Source organism: Polyodon spathula, unplaced genomic scaffold, assembly GCF_017654505.1.
Source record: "Polyodon spathula isolate WHYD16114869_AA unplaced genomic scaffold, ASM1765450v1 scaffolds_2908, whole genome shotgun sequence".
Taxonomy (NCBI): Eukaryota; Metazoa; Chordata; class Actinopteri; order Acipenseriformes; family Polyodontidae; genus Polyodon; species Polyodon spathula.
In genome coordinates, this window is record NW_024474373.1 from 64,621 (window position 1) to 82,120 (window position 17,500).

Here is a 17,500-nt window from a genome sequence, read left to right on the forward strand (position 1 = left end):
CGTGCTGCTGCTCACTGAACAGCTGGGTTCAGGTAGGCAGAAGCAGGAAAATGAAAAAAAAAAAAAAAAAAAAAAAAAAAAAAAAAAACAACCACCAGAAATCAAAACGGCCAACAGGATTTGAGTCACTTCAGAATGGGGCTCTCTCTCTGAGCAGAACCTCGCTCGCTCTCTCTCTCCTGAAAGGAACAACATCCAGGACCCTCTCTTAACAGTGGTGACCAGGTACAGCAATAGAAGGGAGGTCATGATTGTTGGAGGAAGCCCCGCTTCCATATTGAAAAACATTTAATATAGACGGTTCTATGGGGTTCGTATCAGTTTATAAACCCCCTAAAAAAGATTTTTTTTTTTTTTTTTTTTTTTTTTTTTGCTCAGAAAATTAGTCTCACTTTTCCCAGAAATTAAGACCGTATCTTCATCGCAGTTTTCCCAATTATTCACATTACTTTATTTACACAGATTCCCCTTTCCAACCTCTCCCAACCTTGATTAAATGCCTCCTCCCCCATCTTCCTGTTTTCCAACTTACATTCTACCCTCACCCGTGATTTCACTTCCCAAACCAACTGTGCCACCGACTTCCCTGGTTTCTTTTTTTTACACTGCTCATTTCTATCCCTCCACACAATTCCTTTACCAATACTAATAACACTCCAAATTACCCTCCCTACTTCCCTCCCCATCCCTTCCAACCCTTCCCCCATAATATAAACTCAGGATTTAACTCAAGATTTTCTTTAACCAACCTTAATAACTTTTTTATTTCTCCCCAGAAGCCATTAACCACATGACATCCCCAAAAGGCATGCCACACTGTCTCCTCCTGCGTACACCCCCTTGGACACCTGCCGTTGAGAATCTGACCTTCTCGATGTAGTCTCTCCCTTACAGGTAACCTATCTAAGGCCGCCAACCAATTCAAATCTTTTATTTCATTAGGCTGACTTTTTAGTTGTATTGTTCCCCAATTAATTTTCCTACCACCCCCCTTCACCACCCCTGATAATAGTATTTTCCCTTTTAAAACTTTATACATTTTCTTATGCTCCTCTACCAAATCATCTTTGAGCACCTCTGGGTGTGCTCTTAAAAATAATGACATCTTTTCATAATGCCATGGTAACTGCTCAGCCTTTGGTCCTGCATTATCCCATGACACTAAACCTTTAACTAAAAAAGCCCCCCACAGTTTCATAAAATAATATGCCTTATGGCATACTTTTTCCTTTAGCATTTTAACTACAAAACATACAAACAAAATCTCCAATTTCAAAGGAATAAACACTATACCCCTCCCCCCCTCTTCAATCTCCAAATACATTTGTTCCCTTTTAACTGGTTCATAACTACCTCCCCAAATAAAAGAAAACACTAACCTGGTTAATATCAATTTATACTTAGTTGGAACAGGAAAGATTAAGGCTAAGTAAATCAGACCTGATAAAACATCAGCCTTAATAACTAACCCCTTACCCGTAATACTAAGCCTTCTAGTTCTCCATAAATCTAATTTTTTCTTCACCCTTTCGATTTTTTCCTCCCAATTCTTTCCAGCTGAATTGCTGTTATAAAATTTGACTCCCAGAATTTTTAGCCCATCATTGCAAATAGAAAAACCGTGCCTTACGTCTTTCCTGTTCCTCCAACCACCACAGTACATTATTGCCGATTTCCCGACATTAATTGCAGACCCTGTCGCTTCACAATATAACCCCAACACCTTTACTATTTTGTCCAATCCTCGATCTGTGGTGAAAAAAACAGTGGTGTCGTCTGCGTACTGAGCCACTTTTGCCCTCTCTCCACTCCCCCCAGGGATATGCACCCCCTCAATTCCCTTCTCCTGCCTTAACATCTCTGCCAAAGGTTCAATGAATAAAACATATAACAAGGGAGAAAGAGGACACCCTTGCCTAACTCCTCCTTTCTGCTCCACTAAGGCACCCAGAGTTCCATTAATTTTCAACTTGCTAAACACATTATTGTACAAGACCTTCACCCAGGCCAAAAAATTATCCCCAAAATTCATTTTCTTTAATACTTTAAACAAAAAATTATGATTCACACGATCAAAGGCTTTTTCTTGATCTAAACTTAAAATCCCCAATGCCAAATCCCTATCTTCTGCCCAACTAATCAAATCTCTTATTAAGGATAAATTATAAGACCCCGTCCTACCCTGCACCCCACAAGTTTGGTCCTCACTCACCACCACTCCCATCACTCCCTTTAATCTATTAACTAATACCTTACTTAAAATTTTGTAGTCCACACACAATAATGTTATTGGTCTCCAGTTTCTGATGTCTCTCTTATCCCCCTTTTTATATATTAAATGAATAATCCCCGACTTCATTGACTCACTGAGCTCTTTCCTCTTAAAAATGTCCTTATAGACCTCCACCAAATCCCTTTTAACTAAATCCCACATTGAAACAAAAAATTCTTTTGGAAGCCCATCCCCCCCAGGGGTCTTATTCCCCTTCATAGAGAATAAGGCTCTCTCTACTTCTTCCACTGTAATTTCCCCCTCCAATTCAAACTTATCCTCCTCACTCAACCTCCTCCCTAATCTTCTTAACAGCAGCTCACCCTTCTCCTCATCCACAGCTCTTTCAGCAAACATCTCCTTGTAAAAAGAGCACACATAATCAAAAACTTCCTCCTTCCTACTCACTACCTTCCCTTCACCAGTAACAACACCCTCCACCCATTCTCTTCGCTGTTTTTGTTTGATTGTCTGAAAAAAATATTTGGTTATTTTCTCATCTTTCTCTCTCTCTTCTTCTTTAGCTAAGAAGGCAAATTCTTTGACTCTCCTCACATAAAACTCCCTGATTTCCTTCTTTGCCTCTATAATTTCTTCCTCCACCTGTAACCCCCTATTCCTTTCACCTATTAACCTTTGTAACCTCCCATTTACCCTCCTCACCGCTCTTCTCTCCTTCTCTCTTTTCTCTCTGGAGTACCGTCTGCAGAATTGTGCTAAATTAACTTTCAGCCTCTCCCACCATACTAAAATACTGCTAAACCCCCCCTTAAATTCTTGCCATAATTTATAGAATTCTCTCACCTTATTCACAAATATCTCATCCTGTAATAAACTAATATTAAATTTCCAAAACCCCTTCCCAATATTCACTCCCCCCCCCTCCATTGACATCACTATCATATCATGATCAGACCCCCAACATGGTAATATCTTACACTCTTTAACCTGAATTCCCTGTGAAACAAAAAAATAATCTAGCCTACTTTGATGCCCCCTAGTGTTCCTCCATGTGTACCCCATTCCATCTTTATACAACCCTCTGTATGCATCCTTTAATTTATAATTTTGAGTTTCTTTTAACAGATATTTCCCTGTAAAATCCAACTCAGCTCCCCCTCCTATACTATCTATTGAAGTATTAAAATCACCTCCCAATATAACCTTTTTGTTAGTATCTAACAAAAACACAAAATCCTTGAAAAACTGTAACCTTTTGGTAGGATTGCATGGTGCATAGATATTAATAAACCTATATTTCTGCCCCCCCATCATACCGTCTGCTACCATTAATCTCCCTGGTACCACCGTTAACACATCTTCAATCATAATTTCGCTACCCTTCACCAATACCCCCAATCCATCAGCGTGTACATTACCCACACTCCAAAATGAAACCCCCCCAGTCCAGTCCTTTGAGAACTTTTTACAGTCCATCTCATCCCGAAGGTGACACTCTTGCAAAAAACAAATGTCAAAGGGCAATGATGCCAGAGACAAAAACACTGCAGCTCTTTTCTCCCTATCCCTTAAGCCCCTTACATTTAAAGTTACTAGCTTGACATCCATCGAGAAGAATTAATGTGTCTCTGCCATCCCCATAACTACGACAACTTTAGCTATGTCATCCTGCTCCAAAAAATCCACTGAATTCTGTGAATCCGCATCTGACACTGCCACCCCCTGGCCACACTGGATAGGCTGTGAAGCCACACTGCTATTACTGCCACTGTCATCGTCCTCCTCTGATGGTGTCAACTCAGGTATCAAGGGAGAGCTTCCTGCTTCTGAAGGCTCAACACTAGAAACCTCTTCTTCTTCAAGTGCTCCATAAGAATTTGCAGTGTCCACCAGAAAAATTTTACTTTCACCTTCTGATAGCTCCTTACACTTTCTTTTGCCTGTTGCTCTCTTTGCAACACTCCAGTTTCCTTCTTCCATAGGGACAGACTGGCCCAGAAGCTGACTTCCTTCAACTGCAATACCCTCCCCGGCCTGAGACGGCAGCTCATCCCCCCAGGATGCACCAGGAGACCCAGCCGCATCCCCAGGTAAGTTGTCAGGTAAGTTTTCAGTTAAAACCTGATTTTCCCCTTTGTTTATGGTAGATGTTTCCTCTACCTCAGCTCTTGCAGTTGCTGTGACCTCCATTTCAACATCTACACCTGCCAGCTCCTCCGCTGCAGCCACAACCTCACTATCGGTTAAGGAGGCTGCCGGCCCCTCCTCTCGTTGTTTCCCGTTTGTACTCTCCATATCCTTTATGACATCCTCAATTGGACACAGGCCTACCACAGCCCCTGCATATGATCTTCCTCTACAGTCCCTCTTAACATGGCTTGCATCTCCACAATTATGACATTTTTTTGAATTTTTACAGTCATATGAAAAATGCCCTTTCTCTCCACAATTAAAGCATCTCAGCTCTTCACAGTTTTGATCACTGTGCCCATACTTTTGGCATTTTCTACAGAACGGAGGTTGACCTGAATACAGGATGTATCCATTAACCCCGCCCACTCTACACTTTGCAGGGGGATGCAAAAACCCTTGATATCCATTCGGGTCTTCCCTAAGGAGCACACTATATTGCCTCTGCCCATTCCACACACCCAAACCATCTCTCCTATATCTTGGCCCAGAAAGAACATCCATATATCTCCTCAGAAACCAAGTAACACTTTCATCAGACACATTCATGTCGAACAAGTTAATTGTTAGGACTCTAAAGTTTTTCCTTTCCCTGGACTGAACCTTAAAATGCTTCAAAGGTTCCACATTTTCTTTTTCTTTACAGGCTTGCAAAAGAGATTTAAAACTCATTTCACTCACCATAGTGACATCAAAGAATTCTTCTCTCCCGTTCCTCTGAATACCCAGAATCTCCTCCAAATTGGTCCTCAAAAAATCCATAATGATGGTGCGTATGAATTCTTCTCTTTCTGGCATTCCTTCATCTTCCTTTCCACGCCAATCAAATCTTGCAGTATTCTTCACTCCAGCCATGTTGTCTCTCCTCTCCCTAGCTCGGAACTCTCAACAATCTAGAACTGCGGTCAAGCCACTTGTTGTAGATCTTAGCCAAGAGGCCGAGAAGCGATGCCCACAATGGTTTTGGCCAAACGCCCCGGGCGCGGCCGCCCGCCGCAGCAGTCGTGGTACTTGCTTCTCGGGCGGGGGAGGGAGGGAGGAAGGAAGGAAGGAAGGAAGGAAGGAAGGAAGGAAGGAAGGAAGGAAAGGTGCCGGGCTCCAACGGGGGCGACCGCCCTTTCTGTGCTCGTTCTGCTTTTAAACTCCAGGTGGAGCCCCTCCCTGAGGGGAAGGGCTGTCCAAAAATTGGATCGAACTCGTAAATGCTCCTCTCCACGGAAATCTTTAGTAAAAGGCGAAAGGTTCATTCGAGCTGTAGAGAAGCCGGAGCGTGCCTTTGCTGGTGGCCGAGCCCTTCCGGCCGGCCCAAAGGCCCAAAGGCCCTCCCCTCTGCCAAGCGGCAGCGAGGCCACGCACGCAAAACAAAAACAGGGAACTCCTCCCAAAACGCATCTGCCGTTCCGCCCCGGCGAAAGGGCGCTTTGCTGCTGCTGCTACACTGGCCTGCTGCGTGTGTTAGGCCTGCCTGAATATGAAATAAAAAAAAAAAAAAAAAAAAAAAAAAAAAAAAAAAAAAAAAAAAAAAAAAAAAAAACGGCGCGTCCCAAAAAGGGAGCGGAAAACGGCGCGTCCCCCCCCCTTTTGCTCTCCGGGTGGGGGTCCTTTCCGCCTCCCACCCCTCCTTCTCTCTCTCTCTCTCTCGCTCTACCTCTCTCTCTCTCTCTCTCGCTCTCGCTCGCTCTCTCTCTCTCTCTCTCTCTCTCTCTCTTTTGACCTTTCTGAGAAATGGGCACCGTTCCCGGAGGTACTGCAATACCGGGTCGATGCGTGGAGTGGACGGAGCAAGCCCCGCTTCCATCTCCCGCTTCCAAAAATCCATTTAATATAGACGGTCCCCCTATGGGGGACGTATCAGATATTAAACTGATAAGAACAGATACTACACTTGATCTGAGCCAAGAGGCCGAGAAGCGATGCCCACAATGGTTTTGGCCAAACGCCCCGGGCGCGGCCGCCCGCCGCAGCAGTCGTGGTACTTGCTTCTCGGGCGGGCGGAGGGGGAGGGGAAGGAAGGAAGGAAGGAAGGAAGGAAGGAAGGAAGGAAAGGTGCCGGGCTCCAACGGGGGCGACCGCCCTTTCTGTGCTCGTTCTGCTTTTAAACTCCAGGTGGAGCCCCTCCCTGAGGGGAAGGGCTGTCCAAAAATTGGATCGAACTCGTAAATGCTCCTCTCCACGGAAATCTTTAGTAAAAGGCGAAAGGTTCATTCGAGCTGTAGAGAAGCCGGAGCGTGCCTTTGCTGGTGGCCGAGCCCTTCCGGCCGGCCCAAAGGCCCAAAGGCCCTCCCCTCTGCCAAGCGGCAGCGAGGCCACGCACGCAAAACAAAAACAGGGAACTCCTCCCAAAACGCATCTGCCGTTCCGCCCCGGCGAAAGGGCGCTTTGCTGCTGCTGCTACACTGGCCTGCTGCGTGTGTTAGGCCTGCCTGAATATGAAATAAAAAAAAAAAAAAAAAAAAAAAAAAAAAAAAAAAAAAAAAAAAAAAAAAAAAAAAAAAAGAGCGGGAAAACGGCGCGTCCCAGGAAAGGGGAGGCTACGTCCCCTCCTCTCCTTTTTCTCTCCTGGGGCTCTCTCTCTCTCTCTCTCTCTCTCTCTCTCTCGCTCGCTCTCTCTCTCTCTCTCTCTCTCTCTCTCTCTCTCTCTCTCTCTCTCTCTCTCTCTTTTGACCTTTCTGAGAAATGGGCACCGTTCCCGGAGGTACTGCAATACCGGGTCGATGCGTGGAGTGGACGGAGCAAGCCCCGCTTCCATCTCCCGCTTCCAAAAATCCATTTAATATAGACGGTCCCCCTATGGGGGACGTATCAGATATTAAACTGATAAGAACAGATACTACACTTGATCTGAGCCAAGAGGCCGAGAAGCGATGCCCACAATGGTTTTGGCCAAACGCCCCGGGCGCGGCCGCCCGCCGCAGCAGTCGTGGTACTTGCTTCTCGGGCGGGCGGAGGGAGGGCGGAAGGAAGGAAGGAAGGAAGGAAGGAAGGAAGGAAGGAAGGAAGGAAGGAAAGGTGCCGGGCTCCAACGGGGGCGACCGCCCTTTCTGTGCTCGTTCTGCTTTTAAACTCCAGGTGGAGCCCCTCCCTGAGGGGAAGGGCTGTCCAAAAATTGGATCGAACTCGTAAATGCTCCTCTCCACGGAAATCTTTAGTAAAAGGCGAAAGGTTCATTCGAGCTGTAGAGAAGCCGGAGCGTGCCTTTGCTGGTGGCCGAGCCCTTCCGGCCGGCCCAAAGGCCCAAAGGCCCTCCCCTCTGCCAAGCGGCAGCGAGGCCACGCACGCAAAACAAAAACAGGGAACTCCTCCCAAAACGCATCTGCCGTTCCGCCCCGGCGAAAGGGCGCTTTTGCTGCTGCTGCTACACTGGCCTGCTGCGTGTGTTATATGCCTGCCTGAATATGAAATAAAAAAAAAAAAAAAAAAAAAAAAAAAAAAAAAAAAAAAAAAAAGAACGAAAAGAGCGGGAAAACGGCGCGTCCCAGGAAAGGGGAGGGTGGGGAGGGAGGGTGGGGCTCTCTCTCTCCTCTCTCTCTCTCTCTCTCTCTCTCTCTCGCTCTCTCTCTCTCTCCGCTCTCTCTCTCTCTCTCTCTCTCTCTCTTTTGACCTTTCTGAGAAATGGGCACCGTTCCCGGAGGTACTGCAATACCGGGTCGATGCGTGGAGTGGACGGAGCAAGCCCCGCTTCCATCTCCCGCTTCCAAAAATCCATTTAATATAGACGGTCCCCCTATGGGGGACGTATCAGATATTAAACTGATAAGAACAGATACTACACTTGATCTGAGCCAAGAGGCCGAGAAGCGATGCCCACAATGGTTTTGGCCAAACGCCCCGGGCGCGGCCGCCCGCCGCAGCAGTCGTGGTACTTGCTTCTCGGGCGGGCGGGCGGGAGGAAGGAAGGAAGGAAGGAAGGAAGGAAGGAAGGAAGGAAGGAAGGAAAGGTGCCGGGCTCCAACGGGGGCGACCGCCCTTTCTGTGCTCGTTCTGCTTTTAAACTCCAGGTGGAGCCCCTCCCTGAGGGGAAGGGCTGTCCAAAAATTGGATCGAACTCGTAAATGCTCCTCTCCACGGAAATCTTTAGTAAAAGGCGAAAGGTTCATTCGAGCTGTAGAGAAGCCGGAGCGTGCCTTTGCTGGTGGCCGTTTTCCACAAATTCTCGAGCACACCGGCCTGCATAGGTTTCCGGGTTTCCGAGGAGACGAAAATAGTCCGCCTCAGTCAAAGATTCGCTCCGGGTGCGTGCGTTGTTTGTGGTCCTTTAAACCGGTGATAAAATTGCGTAGACGGCAAGCGGGCCGCTTAGCCAGGTTTTGCTGCATAACAAAAACGTCGCGACCAAAAAAATTCCTGGACCTGCTGACGACACACAACAAGTAAATTGCCGGCCTGACTTATGAAAATATGAAAAAAAAAAAAAAAAAAAAAAAAAAAAAAAAAAAAAAAAAAAAAAAAAAAGAACGAAAAGAGCGGGAAAACGGCGCGTCCCAGGAAAGGGGAGGGTGGGGAGGGAGGGAGGGAGGGGTTCTCTCTCTCTCTCTCTCTCTCTCTCTCTCGCTCGCTCTCTCTCAGCTCGCTCTCTCTCTCTCTCTCTCTCTCTCTTTTGACCTTTCTGAGAAATGGGCACCGTTCCCGGAGGTACTGCAATACCGGGTCGATGCGTGGAGTGGACGGAGCAAGCCCCGCTTCCATCTCCCGCTTCCAAAAATCCATTTAATATAGACGGTCCCCCTATGGGGGACGTATCAGATATTAAACTGATAAGAACAGATACTACACTTGATCTGAGCCAAGAGGCCGAGAAGCGATGCCCACAATGGTTTTGGCCAAACGCCCCGGGCGCGGCCGCCCGCCGCAGCAGTCGTGGTACTTGCTTCTCGGGCGGGCGGAGGGAGGGAGGAAGGAAGGAAGGAAGGAAGGAAGGAAGGAAGGAAGGAAGGAAGGAAGGAAAGGTGCCGGGCTCCAACGGGGGCGACCGCCCTTTCTGTGCTCGTTCTGCTTTTAAACTCCAGGTGGAGCCCCTCCCTGAGGGGAAGGGCTGTCCAAAAATTGGATCGAACTCGTAAATGCTCCTCTCCACGGAAATCTTTAGTAAAAGGCGAAAGGTTCATTCGAGCTGTAGAGAAGCCGGAGCGTGCCTTTGCTGGTGGCCGAGCCCTTCCGGCCGGCCCAAAGGCCCAAAGGCCCTCCCCTCTGCCAAGCGGCAGCGAGGCCACGCACGCAAAACAAAAACAGGGAACTCCTCCCAAAACGCATCTGCCGTTCCGCCCCGGCGAAAGGGCGCTTTGCTGCTGCTGCTGCTACACTGGCCTGCTGCGTGTGTTAGGCCTGCCTGAATATGAAAAAAAAAAAAAATAAAAAAAAAAAAAAAAAAAAAAAAAAAAAAAAAAGAACGAAAAGAGCGGGAAAACGGCGCGTCCCAGGAAAGGGGAGGTGGGGAGGGAGGAGGAGGTTTAGGTTGGGCTCTCTCTCTCTCTCTCTCTCTCTCGCTCTCTCTCGCTCGCTCTCGCTCGCTCTCTCTCTGCCTCTCTCTCTCTCTCTCTCTCTTTTGACCTTTCTGAGAAATGGGCACCGTTCCCGGAGGTACTGCAATACCGGGTCGATGCGTGGAGTGGACGGAGCAAGCCCCGCTTCCATCTCCCGCTTCCAAAAATCCATTTAATATAGACGGTCCCCCTATGGGGGACGTATCAGATATTAAACTGATAAGAACAGATTTTTTTTTTTTTTTTTTTTTTTATTAGAAAATACTCAAACATAAATACTCAAACAATAAATACTCAAACAATAAACACAATCACGTAATTAACAATTCAAAACAGACCTTACCCTTCCCCAAATATTTTCACAAAAATCATCCCCATACATGTGTTTGTCCATTTTAATTACATCTTTTATCTTCCAAAGAAACAAAAAATAGGCTTCTGTCGGTTCTGTTTTATCTTTTTTCTTTTTAATACACAAATTTCTTTTCTCCCATAATACCACCTTCCCCAAACTAATAATAAGCCATACTGCTCTAAATTTCTCTTTTGGCAGCTTTATCACCTCCTCCCCATACAAGATAACCTTCCCATTCAAAATTATATCACAAAACAAACTAATAAGATTGCTACATTTTCCCCAAAATACCTTTGCAAAAGTGCAGTCCCAGAACACATGTAAGACTGTTTCCTCCTTTTTGCACCTTGGACACTCTGCGTTTACCGCACATTGATGCCTATACAGTCTTTCCTTTACTGGCAATCTATCTAGAGCACACAGCCACCCCAAATCTTTGCACTCATTTCCTAACCATTTTGGCTGTATGCCTTCCCAATTTACTAATTTAAGATTGTGTTCATATCTTCCTTCCCATCTCTCTCTTATCTTTTCATACATTTTTTTATGGTTTAACAAAACATCCCTTTCTATTTCTTTTATTTGCATTTTTAAAAAGACTGATGCGTACATGTAGTGTTCTGGCCTTGTCTCAGCGTTTGGGACCGTGTTGTCCCAGGGTATTATCCCTCTTAAAACTGCTCCAAACCATAACCGAGTAAAATAAAAAGACTTGTGCTCTGTTCCCTTCAGCAGTGTTTTGCATATTTGATTTAAAAAAAAACAATCCAATTTTACAGATAAACACGGAATGTCTCTTCCTCCCTTTGCCACCTTCCCATACATCAATTCCCTATTCACACTTTCGTATTTATTGCCCCATACAAAAGAAAACATTAACCTAGTTAGTATTATTTTATTTTTTGCGTTAATAGGAAACACCCGTGCCAAATAAACTAGTGCTGGTACTATGTCTGTTTTTATTACTAGAATTCTCCCACTGATGGTCAGTCTTCTACATTTCCACATATTTAATTTTACTTTAACTTTCTCAATTTTCTCTTCCCAATTTTTCTTTATCCCATCCTTCTGAAAAAAGTGCACCCCCAAGATTTTTAACCCTTCCCTGCACACAGTTATACCTCCCCTGCTGTCCGTCCTCCCTTCCCACTTACCACAGAACATCATGCACGATTTCTCCAAATTTACTTTTGACCCAACAGCTTCTCCGTATGTTTTTAATAACAAGATTGCTCTATCTATGGCCCAATCTGAACATAAAAACAAAGTTGTGTCGTCTGCGTATTGTGCAATCTTGACCCTTTTCCCCTTACTCCCTGGGATATGAACCCCATCTATATCTTTATCTTTTCTTATTAAGTTTGCCAAAGGCTCAATACACAACACATACAATAATGGTGACATCGGACACCCTTGCCTCACCCCCCCTTCCTGCCTTACCTGTTCACTGAGAAACCCATTAATTTGCACCTTGCTAGTTGCTTTGTTGTACATCGTTCTAATCCACTTTACAAAGGTTCCACAATTCATTCTTTCTAGAACGGAAAACAGAAATTCGTGGCTGACCCTATCAAAAGCCTTCTCCTGGTCAACACTCAACAGACACAGAGGTAAGTCTCTTTCTTTTACCCAGCTGATGACATCCCTAGTTAATTGTAAATTGTAAGTTGTGGACCTATTCTTAACCCCACAAGTCTGGTCCTCATTAACTAGACTGGGCATCACTGCTTTTAGTCTATTGGTCATTACTTTACCCAAGATTTTATAATCTACATTTAACAGGGTAATAGGCCTCCAGTTTTTTAGCAGGTTCTTATCTCCCTTTTTATATATCAGACTTATTATCCCTGTCTTCATGGTTTCTGGCATCTCTCCATCCACCAAAATCTCTCTGTACACCTCAGTTAAATCGTCTCCTAAAATATCCCAAAAACAAACATAAAATTCCTTTGGTAACCCGTCACACCCAGGAGTTTTATCAGCTTTCAAAGACTTCAATGCCGTCTCTATCTCACATTTGGTTATCTCTTGCTCCAGAAGTGTTTTCTCATCGTTATTTAACTTCTGGTCTATATTGTTCAACAATTCCTCTGCTTTTGTGTGATCTATTTCCCTTTTGTTAAAAAGTTCCTGATAAAACTCCTGAGCATGCTTTAAGATGTCCTCTCTTTTATTGATTTTCCCTGTCCCTGTTTCTAATTCAGAAATTACACATTTCCTTTGTTTTCCTTTAATACTTTGAAAAAAAAATTTAGAGCATTTTTCGTCTTGTTCTTTTTCTGTTACTTTAGCCAAAAATGTAAATTCCTTAACCTTTTTTTCGATGTTATTTTGTATTTCCTTTTTAATGTTGTTATATGCTTCTAAACTAACCTCTTTCCCCTCGTTTATTTTAGAATGCATGATCTCTAATTCTTTTTGTAATTTTCTCTCAAAATGTCTCTCCTCTTTCTTTTTCCTTTTACTGTATATTTGGCAAAACTATCTTATTTTAACTTTTACCATCTCCCACCAATCAACAATGGTTCCGAAAGCCCACTTCATATCTTTCCATGTATTATAAAAGATCTTAAATTCGTGCCTGAATTCATCACACTCTAACCCTTTCATATTCAATTTCCAATACCCCCTACCTATGTCCTCCCCCTTAATTTCAATAGAAGCCCCAATTGTATCATGGTCTGAAAACCAGTTGGGATACATGAAGAAATCCAAGATCTTAATATTTTTAGATATAAAGAAGTAATCTAACCTTTTACTCGCTCCTCTTGAGTTTCTCCATGTATGCCCTACACCTTTTTTATTGTGTCTCCTATACACATCCACCAAATCATAATCCCCCAATACCTTTATTAAATACTGTGCAGAAAAGTCATAGTCACCCTCAAAACATGTGTTAAAATCCCCACCCATTACAACTGTGCGATTGGTACATAGAATATTAGGTAAGTGCTTAAATGTGTCCAGCCTTGTCCCTTTTAATGTAGGTGCGTACATATTCACCAGGCTAAGCTTTCTATCATTGAGCCTGCCATCTGTATACATTAATCTGCCTGGTATGATCACTCTTGTTTCCTCAATGACAAACCTGGTATTTTTAAATAATATTCCCACCCCATCTGAATGTACATTACCAATGCTCCATACTGAAGCACCATCCTTCCAGTCCTTACTAAAGCGTTCAATGTCCTCTGAATTCTTCAGGTGGCATTCCTGCAAAAAACAGACTTGAAAGTCCAAAGACCTGAGAGAAAAGAACAAGGAAGCCCTCTTACCAACATCTCTCATGCCCCTAGTGTTGACTGAAAACACGTTGAAATTTTTTTTTTTTTTATGTTCCATCTTCTTTACCACCCTTCTGGAACATTGTCGTTTTCTTCATGTTGTCCACCATTGAGTCACTCAAGTAATTGAGCTGGGAATCCACGCTGTTCTCCTCACTATCCACTTCTGATGGCACCAACGGGGAGCTCTCTATGGAAGACGGCTCGACACTTGAGACTTCTTCCTCTCCCACCTCCTCATTTTCCAAACACTCGTAGCTGTTGGATGTCTCAATTACGCAGACTTTGTTGTCACCTTCCAAACCCTCCTGGTTTAATTTCCTCTTTGTCGTTCTTTTTCCTCCCACCAATTCCCAACCCATCTCGTCACTTTCTTCTGTGTCTCCCCATTGTTTTGTGCCCCCAACAGGTGTATCTGAAATCACCGTACCTTGAGATGATTAATTCCTTGTGGATGGGCGCGTCCTCCCATAGCTTCAGTAAGCGTCTCAACACTATGACTGACTTCTTTTTATGTTTTTTTTTTTTTTCTTTTTTTTCTTTTTTTTTTTTTAATCTTTTTTCTTTTTACTTCTTTTTTTTCTTTTTTTTTTTTTGTTTCCCTTTTATTTTTTTTTTTCTTTTCCCAGACACATAACTCCTGCCACAGGGTCCTCAAAATCGGGAATGGCACCTTTCCAACGCAACCAGCCAGAGGTCCTCATCGCAGGGCCGCAGAGAGTACGCAGAGCCGCCGTTGTAGTCACTGGAAGATTCTCCTGCACAGCGCCTTCAGAAACAGCGCCCCCATCAGCACAGGTAGGTGCAATTTCTTCTAGAACCTCCTCAACGTCACGAAATGACTCAGCGTAAGTCTTGTGTCGGTAAGGGCAGTCCTTGAACATGTGCTCAGTGGAATCACACAGGTTGCAGGATCTGGGTTTTTTACATTCCTTTGCCTCATGTCCCGTCTCTAGACAATTTCTGCAGAAGATATTAGGGCACATTACTGCAATATGTCCCTGCTCTCCGCATTTTCGACAGGTTTTGGGTTGTCCATAATAATACAGATATCCCTTAACACCACCGATATAAAAGGATGCTGGGGGACATTCAAACCCTCCTATTTTCCTCTTAAAACGGACAGTGTATTTTCTATTCCCGTTCCACATACCATCATAGTCCATCTCTCTTACTCCAATCTTACTCCACGCAGCACCTTTAAAAAACCAAAATTCCTAAAACTCGCATTAATTTAGTCAGAACTGCATGCACACTGTCACGGTTCTCACCCGGCTTGCAAACAGTGGCTCCACTCTGAAGTTTGAAATCGGAGAGATGTCCTTTGATTCCAGGCACTTGGTCCATGCTTCCTCGCATAAGTAGTCCCCCGCGAAAGTCACTTCATAGGTACTCCTTAGTGGAAAGTCCCGGTAGCAATAGATCTGCGCCGCTGTAACTCCCAGGAATTCAAAAATGATGTCCTTGGCAAAGCTCCTTCTTGTCATGGTGAACTGAACTCCATCCTTTTCTCTTCCAATGAAACGTATTGTATTCAGAAGTCGCGCCGAGGGGGCCGACATGTAGTCTCCGGTCACCATCACCTTCTCTTTTCTCTCTATTTAGAAAAACCTGAGGTCATGCCACATACTTAATCCGAGCCAAGAGGCCGAGAAGCGATGCCAACAATGGTCTTGGCCAAACGCCCCGGGCGCGGCCGCGCGCCGAAGCAGTCGTGGCATGAAAGACCCCCCCGCGCCGCCGCATCAGGCCAGGAAGGAAGGAGGAAGGAAGGAAGGAAGGAATGGGAAGGAAGGAAAGGTGGCGGGCTCCAACGGGGGCGACCGCACTTTCTGTGCTCGTTCTGCTTTTAAACTCCAGGTGGAGCCACTACCTGAGGGGAAGGGCTGTCCAAAAAATGGAACGAACTCGTAAATGCTCCTCTACACGGAAATCTTTAGTAAAAAAGGCGAAAGTTTCATTCGAGCTGTAGAGAAGCCAGAGCGTGCATTTGCTGGCGGCCGAGCCCTACCGGCCGGCCCAAAGGCACTCCCCTCCACCAAGAGGCAGCGAAGAAAAGCACGCAAAACAAAAAAAAAAAAAAAAAAAAAAAAAAAAAAATAAAAAAAAAAAAAAAAAAAAAAAAAAAAAAAAAAAAAAAAAAAAAAAAAAAAAAAAAAAAAAAAAAAAAAAAAAAAAAAAAAAAAAAAAAAAAAAAAAAAAAAAAAAAAAAAAAAAAAAAAAAAAAAAAAAAAAAAAAAAAAAAAAAAAAAAAAAAAAAAAAAAAAAAAAAAAAAAAAAAAAAAAAAAAAAAAAAAAAAAAAAAAAAAAAAAAAAAAAAAAAAAAAAAAAAAAAAAAAAAAAAAAAAAAAAAAAAAAAAAAAAAAAAAAAAAAAAAAAAAAAAAAAAAAAAAAAAAAAAAAAAAAAAAAAAAAAAAAAAAAAAAAAAAAAAAAAAAAAAAAAAAAAAAAAAAAAAAAAAAAAAAAAAAAAAAAAAAAAAAAAAAAAAAAAAAAAAAAAAAAAAAAAAAAAAAAAAAAAAAAAAAAAAAAAAAAAAAAAAAAAAAAAAAAAAAAAAAAAAAAAAAAAAAAAAAAAAAAAAAAAAAAAAAAAAAAAAAAAAAAAAAAAAAAAAAAAAAAAAAAAAAAAAAAAAAAAAAAAAAAAAAAAAAAAAAAAAAAAAAAAAAAAAAAAAAAAAAAAAAAAAAAAAAAAAAAAAAAAAAAAAAAAAAAAAAAAAAAAAAAAAAAAAAAAAAAAAAAAAAAAAAAAAAAAAAAAAAAAAAAAAAAAAAAAAAAAAAAAAAAAAAAAAAAAAAAAAAAAAAAAAAAAAAAAAAAAAAAAAAAAAAAAAAAAAAAAAAAAAAAAAAAAAAAAAAAAAAAAAAAAAAAAAAAAAAAAAAAAAAAAAAAAAAAAAAAAAAAAAAAAAAAAAAAAAAAAAAAAAAAAAAAAAAAAAAAAAAAAAAAAAAAAAAAAAAAAAAAAAAAAAAAAAAAAAAAAAAAAAAAAAAAAAAAAAAAAAAAAAAAAAAAAAAAAAAAAAAAAAAAAAAAAAAAAAAAAAAAAAAAAAAAAAATAAAAAAAAAAAAAAAAAAAAAAAAAAAAAAAAAAAAAAAAAAAAAAAAAAAAAAAAAAAAAAAAAAAAAAAAAAAAAAAAAAAAAAAAAAAAAAAAAAAAAAAAAAAAAAAAAAAAAAAAAAAAAAAAAAAAAAAAAAAAAAAAAAAAAAAAAAAAAAAAAAAAAAAAAAAAAAAAAAAAAAAAAAAAAAAAAAAAAAAAAAAAAAAAAAAAAAAAAAAAAAAAAAAAAAAAAAAAAAAAAAAAAAAAAAAAAAAAAAAAAAAAAAAAAAAAAAAAAAAAAAAAAAAAAAAAAAAAAAAAAAAAAAAAAAAAAAAAAAAAAAAAAAAAAAAAAAAAAAAAAAAAAAAAAAAAAAAAAAAAAAAAAAAAAAAAAAAAAAAAAAAAAAAAAAAAAAAAAAAAAAAAAAAAAAAAAAAAAAAAAAAAAAAAAAAAAAAAAAAAAAAAAAAAAAAAAAAAAAAAAAAAAAAAAAAAAAAAAAAAAAAAAAAAAAAAAAAAAAAAAAAAAAAAAAAAAAAAAAAAAAAAAAAAAAAAAAAAAAAAAAAAAAAAAAAAAAAAAAAAAAAAAAAAAAAAAAAAAAAAAAAAAAAAAAAAAAAAAAAAAAAAAAAAAAAAAAAAAAAAAAAAAAAAAAAAAAAAAAAAAAAAAAAAAAAAAAAAAAAAAAAAAAAAAAAAAAAAAAAAAAAAAAAAAAAAAAAAAAAAAAAAAAAAAAAAAAAAAAAAAAAAAAAAAAAAAAAAAAAAAAAAAAAAAAAAAAAAAAAAAAAAAAAAAAAAAAAAAAAAAAAAAAAAAAAAAAAAAAAAAAAAAAAAAAAAAAAAAAAAAAAAAAAAAAAAAAAAAAAAAAAAAAAAAAAAAAAAAAAAAAAAAAAAAAAAAAAAAAAAAAAAAAAAAAAAAAAAAAAAAAAAAAAA

General features: G+C 40.1%; 10 non-coding genes and 1 pseudogene across 10 annotated transcripts; all 11 read right to left on the reverse strand.

Annotated features, from left to right (window-relative positions):
• Positions 1–5,577: 5,577 nt before the first annotated feature.
• Positions 5,578–5,695, reverse strand: LOC121310987. Its single transcript, XR_005949008.1, has one exon. It is a non-coding gene; the product is annotated as a U5 spliceosomal RNA (small nuclear RNA).
• A 450-nt stretch (positions 5,696–6,145) lies between these two features.
• LOC121311024 lies at positions 6,146–6,338 on the reverse strand. Its single transcript, XR_005949045.1, has one exon. It is a non-coding gene; the product is annotated as a U2 spliceosomal RNA (small nuclear RNA).
• Positions 6,339–6,535: 197 nt separating this feature from the next.
• Positions 6,536–6,653, reverse strand: LOC121310988. The gene has a single exon (XR_005949009.1). It is a non-coding gene; the product is annotated as a U5 spliceosomal RNA (small nuclear RNA).
• Positions 6,654–7,096: 443 nt separating this feature from the next.
• Positions 7,097–7,289, reverse strand: LOC121311025. The gene has a single exon (XR_005949046.1). It is a non-coding gene; the product is annotated as a U2 spliceosomal RNA (small nuclear RNA).
• Positions 7,290–7,498: 209 nt separating this feature from the next.
• LOC121310989 lies at positions 7,499–7,616 on the reverse strand. The gene has a single exon (XR_005949010.1). It is a non-coding gene; the product is annotated as a U5 spliceosomal RNA (small nuclear RNA).
• Positions 7,617–8,032: 416 nt separating this feature from the next.
• Positions 8,033–8,225, reverse strand: LOC121311026. The gene has a single exon (XR_005949047.1). It is a non-coding gene; the product is annotated as a U2 spliceosomal RNA (small nuclear RNA).
• A 202-nt stretch (positions 8,226–8,427) lies between these two features.
• Positions 8,428–8,545, reverse strand: LOC121310990. Its single transcript, XR_005949011.1, has one exon. It is a non-coding gene; the product is annotated as a U5 spliceosomal RNA (small nuclear RNA).
• A 488-nt stretch (positions 8,546–9,033) lies between these two features.
• Positions 9,034–9,226, reverse strand: LOC121311027. The gene has a single exon (XR_005949048.1). It is a non-coding gene; the product is annotated as a U2 spliceosomal RNA (small nuclear RNA).
• Positions 9,227–9,435: 209 nt separating this feature from the next.
• Positions 9,436–9,553, reverse strand: LOC121310991. Its single transcript, XR_005949012.1, has one exon. It is a non-coding gene; the product is annotated as a U5 spliceosomal RNA (small nuclear RNA).
• A 425-nt stretch (positions 9,554–9,978) lies between these two features.
• On the reverse strand, positions 9,979–10,180 carry LOC121310945 (annotated as a pseudogene).
• A 5,230-nt stretch (positions 10,181–15,410) lies between these two features.
• Positions 15,411–15,528, reverse strand: LOC121311016. Its single transcript, XR_005949037.1, has one exon. It is a non-coding gene; the product is annotated as a U5 spliceosomal RNA (small nuclear RNA).
• Positions 15,529–17,500: the final 1,972 nt, after the last annotated feature.